This window comes from Polypterus senegalus, chromosome 4, assembly GCF_016835505.1.
Source record: "Polypterus senegalus isolate Bchr_013 chromosome 4, ASM1683550v1, whole genome shotgun sequence".
NCBI lineage: Eukaryota > Metazoa > Chordata > Cladistia > Polypteriformes > Polypteridae > Polypterus > Polypterus senegalus.
In genome coordinates, this window is record NC_053157.1 from 177981954 (window position 1) to 177993743 (window position 11790).

The window sequence follows — 11790 nt, forward strand, 5'->3', positions numbered from 1 at the left end:
AATCCAGTGCCCATGGACCATGGATGGAGTCCTGTGCAGAAGAAGATGGGTCATAGATGACTCACAGACATCGGGAAACCAAGCTGTGGGGGACTTAAGTCTGCGTTGTTTAACAGTAATGCCGGCTCTTTTACCAGGACGGCGACGGGTGCGTTTGTGTCTCCGAGAGGCATTCAGCTCACTGATACAGATGAACACCGGTGTCCAGGTGAAGAAGTCAGGAGATGAATAAAACAAAGGTGGAGGTTCACATAATATCCCAACAGAAGATGAAAATTGATAGGAAAGCAAGCAAGAAAATATGTTAAGTAAAGAATCACGATCGTAGGACAGTGGTTGTTGAGATAAACTAATAAAAAAAAACAAAGATAAAACATAGATTAGCAAGACAATCAGACGGCCAGCCACACCAGTTGGCGCCATCTTAGATAGTAATCCTGAGCATCTTCTGGAAGAACTCTACTTCTGTAAGAACTTCTTTGAAAACAACATTTATTTATATAGAATATTTTCATACAAATAATGCAGCTCAAAGTGCTTTACATGATGAAGAAAGAGAAAAAAGACAAAATAAATAAGAATTAAAATAAGTGAACACTAATTAACATAGAATAAAAGTAAGGTCCGATGGCCAGGGAAGACAGAAGAAAAACAAAAAAAACTCCAGACGGCTGGAGAAAAAAATAAAATCTGCAGGGGTTCCAGGCCACAAGACCAGCCACCTCTAGGCATTCTACCTACAATAAATGACCTCAATCAGTCCTCATTGTATCCAGGGTTCTCATGGAAGAACTTCATGAAGATAGTCATGTGGACTTCTGTCCTTAAATCCATCAATGTAGGGATGTCATGGTGCTTTGATCAGGTGGTGGTGGCGCAGGTCGCCACGCCAGCAAACCGTAAAAAGAATAGTAGGGATTAGTATGGATTTTAAATATGAATGCCATGAATAATTAAGATAATTAATTGAATATACAGAGCATCAGGATTAAACTAAGATGAAGCTATGAGAAAGCCATGTTCAAGTAATGAGTTTTCAGCAGTATTTTAAAGTGCTCCACCATATTAGCCTGGCGAATTCCTATTGGCAAGCTATTCCAGATTTTAGCTGCATAACAGCAGAAGGTCGCCTCACCACTTCTTTTAAGTTTAGCTCTTGGAATTCTAAGCAGACATTAATTTGAAGTTCTAAGGTTACGATTTGGAGTGTAAGGTGTAAGACATTCTGAAATATAAGATTATTTAAGGCTTTGTAAACTGTAAGCAGGATTTTAAAGTCAATTCTAAATGACACAGGTATCCAATGTAGTGACATCAAAACTGGGAAGACTTTCGGATTTTCTTTTCCTAGTTAAGATTCTAGCAGCTGCATTCTGCACCAGTTGCTATCGATTGATGTCTTTTTTGGGTAGTCCTGAGAGGAGTGCGTTACAGAAATCTAGTCGACTGAAAACAAAAGCGTGAATTAATTTCTCAGCATCTTGCAATGTTATAAGAGGTCTAACTTTTGCTATATTTCTTAAGTGGAAAAATGCTGTCCTAGTAATCTGATTAACATGTGATTTAAAATTCAGGTCAGAGTCAATAGTTACCCATAATTTCTTTACCTCCGTCTTGACTTTTAATCCTAATGCATCAAGTTTATTTCTAATAACTTCATTATATCCATTTTTGCAAATCACTAAAACACGCTTAAGAAAGGTCCCAGGTTATTTGAACCATCGTCACAACCTTAGGTCACAATACTTATTCTTTGAAGTTGTCAAAATTCCAACTATAGAACTATAAATGTTATTTTTGAAAGATTTGAGTCCTGCATGTGTACTGTTTGTTCTTGGTGAATGTGTTTTTCTCACATAACCAAAAGGTAATAGATATTCTTTTTTATTATGTTATTATTTGTATCTTTCCTGTGCTTAGTCTAGGGAATTACAGGAATTAAGCAGTTGTTGGTTATACATTTTGTAGCACTTTCCTACTTTAAATCAGTTTATAACCCAACAACCCAAATTATTTCACTGTAGTAAATGTGTGTTTTTATTTGTGACTGCTGTATCCATCTTTTAATTTATTCTGCTAAGTGATGCTTCAGGCTTTCTCCCACTTTATAGCCATTAAAGAACATCTGAGTGACAAAACCTGGACTACTGAGAAAATAACAGATTTTAAATGCTGAAGTGCCTGTGAACCCTGTCTTGCAACTGTAACCTGTTGTAATTCCACTATTTATAAAGGCTTGAGACTCATTTTAAGAACTGTGAGTGAGACTTCCTACAGGTTGGGATGGCAAATTACCTATCAAATGTGCCAACACTCATTATGTATTTTTTTCTTTTTGTTTATTTAGTAAGACTTGTCGATTACAGTCGGATGAAAATAAGTGCAATAAGTAAGAATCTCTTTCTCACAGTATGTATTTTAAAACAGAGATTATGACCTACAACTTTGATTGAAAACTGTCTAAGCAGGAGTGTGTTTTAATTAGTATTTATGTATTTCATTAAGCTTCAATTGACTATTTTTGTGACTTAAATCCTCTGACTCATTTTTGTTTAATTTTTATCAGATTCTGCAACAGAAATATTACAAACAGCCCAGAATTTGAACAAAATGAAGAACGTAAAACGTGGATGTTTCTGTGAATCCATACTAATATTGGAAACACTTCTGCAAAGAACAAATTGTAAGCATATAGAAACAGTGCTTCAGATATGTGCCCTAGGGACCTTTATGTGTTCACTGAATATTATCTTGGAAGCAGTAGGTGAATAGGAGTTGATGAGCTACATACAGCATGTTGTGCTGAAAGGTCTGCTCTTGTTAAAACTTTTCTTCTTATTTGAGACAGGCAGAGTTATCTAGTAGGTCTGCAACAACAACTACTGCACTGTATGGAAAGCAAGCTGTCAAGACTTGTCATTGCAAAGCACTTGCTTTTGTTTGGTTTTAATGCTTGGTGTATACACCTAAAGCAAGAAAAAAATCTAGCCAAACACAATTAAACATAAAATGTTTGAATTGCTATCCTTAATATCTTTTAAGACACATAAATGTATTCTGAGAAATTTAAGCTTATTCCATTTAATATCTACTTAGGATAATAGAACAACATTTCATTGCCATATATTTTTATTTAACCTGGGTCATTTTCTTTTTTAAACTCTGTCACAGAATTTTCTTTTGTATATCACTTAATATGCTGGTCTTTATTTACTTTGTAAACTGCTCATTTGTTAGGAATTTTTCATGCTGCCCTACTGGGAAATTTACAAACACACTTGATTATGCATTTGATTCTAATTAAATTCAACACTTTTCATCATCTTCATCAGATTTCCATAAAAAAAATGTTTCTTCTTCATGGGCATCAAATTTCATCAATGCATCCCATTTCTCCCAATTTCCCTCACCGTTTTAAGAATACATTGAAATAAACATCAAATATAATAAAATGTGTGCCCTCTTTTTCACTAACCAGTCTTACAAGTTTTGAGCAATACATTTTTAAGTCAGAGTTCAACAAATTTTAAGTACTTTTTAAAGCCACTCTAATGTTGATATAAAAAAATGAACCAAAAAATAATATTGTTTCACACATGTGTGCTTAGGAGACAACTGCACTCTGAACATGGTGTTGGTGCTGTCACTTAAAACCTCTTCTCTTTCTTCCTGAACAGAAAGGATGATTGACAGACCTACCACCAATGTTGTCACTTCCTGTTTACAGCCACCTGAAGAAGTAATAATAATTTAGCCATTGTTTAGTTCCTGCCATCTTAGGGGTACTAAATGATATCATGTTTGTATGTTTTTCTGGTCTCACAAAGAAATTTTATTGGTACACTTGGAATACAAGCATACTTAGTTACATCGCTCAGTCTCTCCTCGTGATATTTTTTGTTTTCTTATAACTATTTTTGAGGCCTCACATGAAATTTTAATGGCATAATACAGTGTGCTAAGGGCAAGTGATCAGATAATCTGTTTTATCAGCTACATGGAAGCATTGGTTTTATGCATGGTCTCTGCCTCGTGCACCTAAATTTTGAGAGTTTGTCATGGCCCCCAGGTCAAATGAAGTTATTGCCTATCTGCCATTCCAAATTCCAAGCAGTATAATTCTCATTAACGATAAAAGCTTGCTTCTTGCTCTGGGCTACATACTTAGCAAAAAGAGATTTGCAAGTTAGAACCATTAGGAAAAAAATGGCAACCTAGAACTGAATGACAAAGCAGGCTTGGTTGTTTTCCGTTGTATTCCATCCATTTTCCAACCCGCTGAATCCGAACACAGGGTCATGGGGTTCTGCTGGAGCCAATCCCAGCCAACACAGGGCACAAGGCAGGAACCAATCCCGGGCAGGGTGCCAACCCACCGCAGGACACACACTAGGGCCAATTTGGAATCGCCAATCCACCTAACCTGCATGTCTTTGGACTGTGGGAGGAAACCCACGCAGACACGGGGAGAACATGCAAACTCAATGCAGGGAGGACCCGGGAAGCGAACCCGGGTCTCCTAACTGTGAGGCAGCAGTGCTACCACTGCACCACCGTGCCGCCCCATTGTATTCCATTAGTGTATAAATCCAACCTTGAGATGATATTTGGTGTATAGGTGTGTGCACCATTAAGAATCCTCAAATTCAGGACCTTTGAATTTAAGAAGTGCCAGAAAAATGTTATATTATTTGATTAATTGTACCGTTATCATATGATAACAGTAATGTAATAGACAGATGGTGGTGTTAGTGAAGCTTGTACTGTACATAACAAGAGGCTCATTTTACTAGTTACTACAAAAAGAGTTGCAATGTATGAAACACAGTTTGAGGATTTCAGACTTTCAGCTGAAAGTCAAATTTTTCCATGCCATCTTAAAGAAAACAATATCCAATTTGGTTCTGATATTTAAATAGTTATGGTGCATTTACCCTGAAGATATGAGGTGATGCAGTGCAGTGTTCCAGTAAGAAACAGCTAGGTAGCTGTACTTCAAGACACTTCTGTTGGAGGTGCACTCTGGGGGTGCACAGGTCCTGGAGGCCTACACAGTCGCACCCGTGACTGTGCCCCCTCAGAGTAAAAACATCGACACCCTGGTGCGACACCATTGCTGCCAATAAAGGGCACCAAATTGGTTACCAGGAAAGAGAAGTCCAGTATGTTAGTAAGTAAATTAAGGGCCCTGGAAAAGGTCAAGAAAGCTACCTGAGTGGAGAATTCAACCACCCACTTGTTTTCATGAGTTTCTACCAGAATTAATCATGCTGCATAGTGAGCGTGGCAATGCATGACACCATTGATAGGGACCACAGAAATATCAACGTGGACTGGTTGTGGAAATCCCATTTTGTTGTAAAACAACACTGCAAATGATAAAGAACATCTTTTCATCTTGTAAATTTCTGATCCCTGTATTAAACAGAAGGGAGTGCAGTGCTTGCATTTAAGACATCTGAATAAATATAAGTGGAGGAAGATTTTGAGGTTGATTTGGTGTGCTAATCTTCATCCTATTTTTCTTTTGTGTGTACATTTTTGTGTTCTTTTTTACTACTATTTTTTTGCTCCACGTATCACTTGAAATATTTTGAATAATAATTGCATGACACTGATCTTTAAACTTTCATTATGACTTGATAGTAAAGAACATTTGGTTTTGCCACCCTATGATTTTATCTGTGTCCCTGCTTTATTTCTGTCATGAAGTACAAAATGTCCAGGGACCAAGTATGTTCAAGACTTTGAAGGCATGGCACATCACACTGGATTTTTGTACTGCTCCCGTTAGGTGTTGCCACAGCGGATCATCTTTTTTCATATCTTCTTGTCCTCTACATCTTGTTCTGTTACAACCATCACCTGCATGTCCTCTCTCACCACATCCATACAAACCTCCTCTTAGGCCTTCCTCTTTTCCTCTTACCTGGCAGCTCTATCGTTAACATCCTTCTCCCAATATACTCAGCATCTCTCATCTGCACATGTCCAAACCAACGCAATCTCGCCTCTGTGACTTTGTCTCCCAACCGTCAAACTTTGAGAGCTGACCCTCTAATGTACTCATTTCTAATCCTATCTATCCTCGTCACACCCAGTGCAAATCTTAGCACCTTTAACTCTGCCACCTCCAGCTCTGTCTCCTGCTTTCTGGTCAGTGCCACCGTCTCCAACCCATATACACTGGGTTTTTGTACAAACCTCCAAAAAGAGTTTTTAAAATCAAGTCAGAGTTCTTTCAATTCAATATTTCCTTCATACACAACCAAACTTCTCACTACTTATATATAGCGCTTACTCATCTTGTACTGTTTTATTGTTTCCACATATTCAATATAAATTAATCTTCCCCTTTTTGTGATTATTTTACTTACTTAAAAGTTTAAAATATATTGTCTGTACAGATAACAACAAGTTGGCATTCATGAAAACATCAATGTTATGGCTGCAATACACTCCACTAGAACCACAAAAGTAATTTCTAAATTGACACATTACATGCTTTTTCTATTCACCCTATCCAGGGTTTTGTTCCTGCCTTGCTCCCTGTGCTGGCCAGCATAGTTTCCAGTCCCTAGTCATCCTATTCAAGATTAAGCGGGCTTAGAAAATGGTATGATATTAAACAGTCGAAAGCATTATACACACGCCCCGGGCCACATCCGGCCCTGTGGCTGACCCTGATCAGCCCACATGAGCTCAATGGAAAATTAGGAATCAAACATAATAACTGCACATCATGCACACAATATAACTGCACTGTTTTTATTTTGAAGGTGACTGCTAATTTTTTTTTAATATATGTTATTAATTTATTTGCATTTGCACGTGTGTACAGGCAATCATATACACCTTCATTGTAATGAGATGGTGAATGGATGTTTGTGAGAAAACTGATCTAGCTGTTGCACCTCATAAATGTCATCTCATGTTTAAAAAAGGAAGATAGAAAAGGAATGTTGAGTTTTTAATAACACATGGACTTCCAAGTATTTATTTTTTGAAGTAAAATGTAAAGCTGTATGCTTATTTTGTGGGGAACAGATGGCTGTGTTTAAGAATTACAATTTGAATCACCATTATAAGACTAAACACACAGAGAAATAAAAGAAATTGACTGATGCAAGGCGTGCATGGACATCTGAAGGTTTGCTAGCTAAGCTACATAAGCAACAAGGACTTTTTTTACTAAACTGTGCAAATACAGCAATACAGCAGTCAAGACCAGCTTTGTGATAGTCTGCAAAAATCGCAAAAAACAGTAAGCCATTCTCTGATGTGGAGTTTATCAAAGAGTGTTTGGTGGACTATGCAGCACTAGCATTTCAGAACTTGCCCCCTTCCAGGAAAACAAGGACATCACTGTATCTTCAGCTGCAAAACAAAGTGGTCAGTTTTTACTTTTTCTCCTTGTCTCTGGATGAGAGCTGTGATGTCTACAACACAACCCAGTTAATCATCTTTGTACGCAGGGTAATGAAAGACTTTGAGATTACAGAGGAGGTGACAGCAATACGGTCAGTGAAACAGACGACGACAGGAAGCAATACATTCACTGAGGATAAATGCATGCTTGGGCAAACTGGGACTGAAGTGGAACAAGCTGATGGTTGTACAAATCTGATTGGGGAAAAATGTCAGACTTTTGAAGCTGATGCAAGACAAAGTGACTGAAATGAACCCAGAGCAGAAATTGGTATTTTTGCATTTTATTATACATCAGGAATTGATGTGTAAGTCAGTGCTAAAAATAAACCATGTTATTAATGTTGTAACTAAAAGTTACTTCATTAGGGCAAATGAATTGAATCACAGACAGTTTGTTGCACCTTTAGAGGAGCAAGAAACTGAAGCGGTGACATAGGCTACCAAACAGCTGTCAGATGGCTCAGCCTGGGCAAACTACTGAACACTTGAATCCCTGAAGCCTATAAAAAAACTTATAATGCCAAGCCACCTTAACTCCCCTTACACCTCCTCATCAGCGTCTTTTGTTTTGTAAATGTGTTGATCAGCACTGGCAGTAGGCACCCTGCTATCCAACCCCCACCGATGCAGCTTTAGTCGTACACAAAGTTCTCCCAGCTCAAGTCTGTTTATTTGGATGTGAGGTGCCTTGAATTGTATAGGGTAAATAATATATCGTTATTGGAACACATACATTTCAAGTGTGTTCCGTGTCTACAGTGATCTGTGTAAATGTAGGATGACAGGAAATACGAGGCAAGAAATGTTGAACACATAAATAAAGCAGAAACGTTTTTCATGTTATACTACTAATGACAAAATGTTTACATAAGGTGTATAACGTGTGAAGACTGAAGTCCAAATATCAAATAAACACTTTTACGAAAGACACAGATATAACAAAACAAGTGAACTTTTTTTTAGAATTTAACCAGAGTAAAACAAATCGAGATAGGGTATGACATACACATACTGCTTGGCTGGTGCAGAGGTAAGAACTGCTGTCTCCAGGTCAAGAGGTTGAGGGTTCAATCCCAAATCCTTTATGTATGAACTGTTTTGAGTAGTGAGCGGCTATTATTATTACTATTATAGAATAAAAACATACATTTGATTTATTAGAGTCTTTAACAGCCAGTGTAAATTTGTGGTACTTGTAAAAGCTAGCGTTTTGTTTTATTATTCACTTTTATTCTCTCAGTCACATACACCACTGTTAGTTTTCAAATAAAGACATGCTATAACACAAGTGAACTCAGATGAGGATAAGGGTTCTACATCGGAGAAACAGAACAGAATCTCTTTCTGCAAGAAACATTCACTCACACATAATAACAACACAGCTGCACCATGCGTAAAGGGAAAAAGATGGCACTGTTTACCAGTGAATCTACCACACGCATGTCCTTCAATGAAACAGCAGGGCCTAAAGAACTCACCAAAGTCCTGTTTGTGATTATGTCTTGTGTTAGTCTTTATATAAAATACATTTACATGTTGCTTATATAAAAGGCAGATTGAATGTTATTTACCTATTTACCTTAATTTATTTACTTATCTTCCTACAGTGTAAAGTCACAAGTAGACTCCAGAGCTTTAACTGCGTTTGATCAACTTGGGCATGGTAACAAAGAACATATGCATTGCCACTCTTTATTCACGAAAAGATCTCAGTCGTCCAACGTGACAAAGACTTTCCGAGACTAAGGTTATAAAGCTTATGGAGCCGTTTCTGGACAAATGCAGAACCGTAACAACAGTTGTGTAAAGTGCGACTGGAGCTTCAACCTGCACCTAAAGTCACTTCAGTTTGTGAGTAATTCACCCAAAAAGAAGAAGTCTGTCTGCATTCTCAGTACCATTGCTTTGCTCGTTTACTGATGTACACCCTGGTGAAGGCTTTCATGAGAAAATTGCAGTTCCTTTCAAGCAATTTGGAGGGCAACATTCTCAACCAAATGGCTGCACTGAAAGAAGCCACTCCATCAGCTGATCACCTCCAAAGGTACTCGACCATGTTAGGGGCACTGCATGGTGAGTTTTCAAGGCCATTTGAAAATAGTTGAGACTGAAATGCTCATGATTTCTTCTCCCTTTATTTTGCACTGTTGGTAATGCACCTAGTGATGTTCAGCTCAAACTCATTGACCTTCCATCTGATACGCAGCACTTTAAGTCAGTATCACTGATGGATTTTTATTCTTCGCACTTGAAGAGGCATACTCAGAAAATGTTGGGTCTCTTTGGATCTACCTATATATGTGAAAAAAAACATCTTAGTTAATTTAATGCTGATCTTTGAAATACTGAAATAATGCAGCTTGGTATTTAGTTCAAAATTGTTTTTGTCTATGTTGATTAAATAGTGAGGTAATGTTGATATTTTTACAAAGCCTGTTCCGCATTTTCATAGCCTAATTTTAACATCTACTCTTACCACTAGCAGCTAATCAAAACCATACAAGTTATTGCCTTTTATAAAGAGATAAAATTAATCTCAAGCAGAATTGAGTTCAGCCTATTCGTCCAGCCCTCTAAAATAGTCCTGGTTTCTTATGTGGCCTCTTGGGAAAATTAATTGCCCGCCCCTCGTATAAAGTATATGATTAATTCAAAATGATAAGCAGTCCATGAAACACATCAAAGTAAACAACCTCAATTACTGTCAGCTCAGCTGGTCGGCTGTATTTCTTTTCCATTACAAGGCTGCACCCTGTTTGTCATAATGCAGAGAGTCTGTATTCATTCCTAAAACATTTGGAAGTAACAGATGTAATCTCTTTGGTAATGGAATAGATAACATCGCTCATACTTTCTCTGTTGCTTCTCTGAGCTTGTGACCATAATAAACATGTGAATTCGTAAAGGCTTCCGAATGAGGCTGGATATTTACAAATGTAGTTATACAGAGGTGATTTTTACAGACGGAGATAAGCTTGAATTAATGCAGGACTCCTACTATCTGCAAGAAATGCTCATTTTTGTGTGGGAGCTTATAGCTTTTCAGAAGAGATTAGCTCTTTTCTCCCATCATAAGCAGTTCACTTGTGTTTCTTTTAGTCTACTAAGTCTGAGATTTTTTTGCAAAAAGCACATAATTAAAAGTCTGATTCTTTATATCTATGTTCAAGGTTGTTTTTCATTCCACTGACATAAAAACACTAATATTAGCATACAGAAATAGTGACAGTGTACAGCGAGTTACATTTTGTTAAGGGACTAAATTATTGTGGGCTTGTGAATAAAGAGAAGGATCCGAAACTAAAATACTTATGAAAGACATTGCACATTTTACATTGTCAACTGAGAAAAAAAACAAATCACTTAATTATATTGTTTCAACTGCTGCAAAAAGTGCTCACCAACAAAAGTGATAAATAATATAAACATGGATGGGATAATGAAAATATAAATGAGTTAGTGAGTCAGTAAATAAAGTATAGAAGGTAAAAACTGAAATACACTGAATCTGTTTTAAAAAGAAAGTGTTTTAATGGCATGATAATATTTTATTCTAAAAATAATGAAAAAGCAGTCAAGAAGGTAATCTTCTACATGCATACTGTATGTCCTCAAATCATATTGTTTTTTATGTGTAATGCGGCATGTATACTGAATTACATACAAATACACTTGTTTAACTACAGATACACGCTCAAATGATTTTTGGCCTAAAAGGCACCTAATTTTCACCTGTTGCACTGTGTGTGGTTATTTTGCTGTGGAGCGATATTTCTGCCAAGAGGTAATGTAGAACATGTTGACAAAGCATGCACATAATAGTTTATTTGAACTTTTACACACAACGATAAATTTGAACTGAATTGATTACACTGCACTGCACTGTTTTATAAAACCCTTAGATTTTTCAAAGAGCCAAGGCCACCTATATATTGATAGTAATTTCAAAGTGGCAGTCAACACTCAGCATTACACACTTTCCGTGGCATGTTGTGTGTATGCACGATTAAAATAAATACTGAGGAAATGAAAAATGCAGATAATGCTAAGCATGATAAAACATTTTGTAACACCACAAACTAATTATCGAACTTTATAGTATGTGCTAAGTTGCTCTTGCTCCAGTAATGTTAATAAAATAACTGTGGACAATATGTAAATGTAACTATTATGTTTCACTCTTTCTTCCAGTTAAACATTTTCTCAAGGCCATACTATGACAAAGCATTCCTGAGTTATGATTCATAGCAATTTTAAATCAACTTTTAATTGTTCTTATTATAAGTAGTGAAAGACTCTGAGTGATTGTAAATGTGACTAATGTCTAGTTGTCTACAGAACAGAGACAACAATTCACAT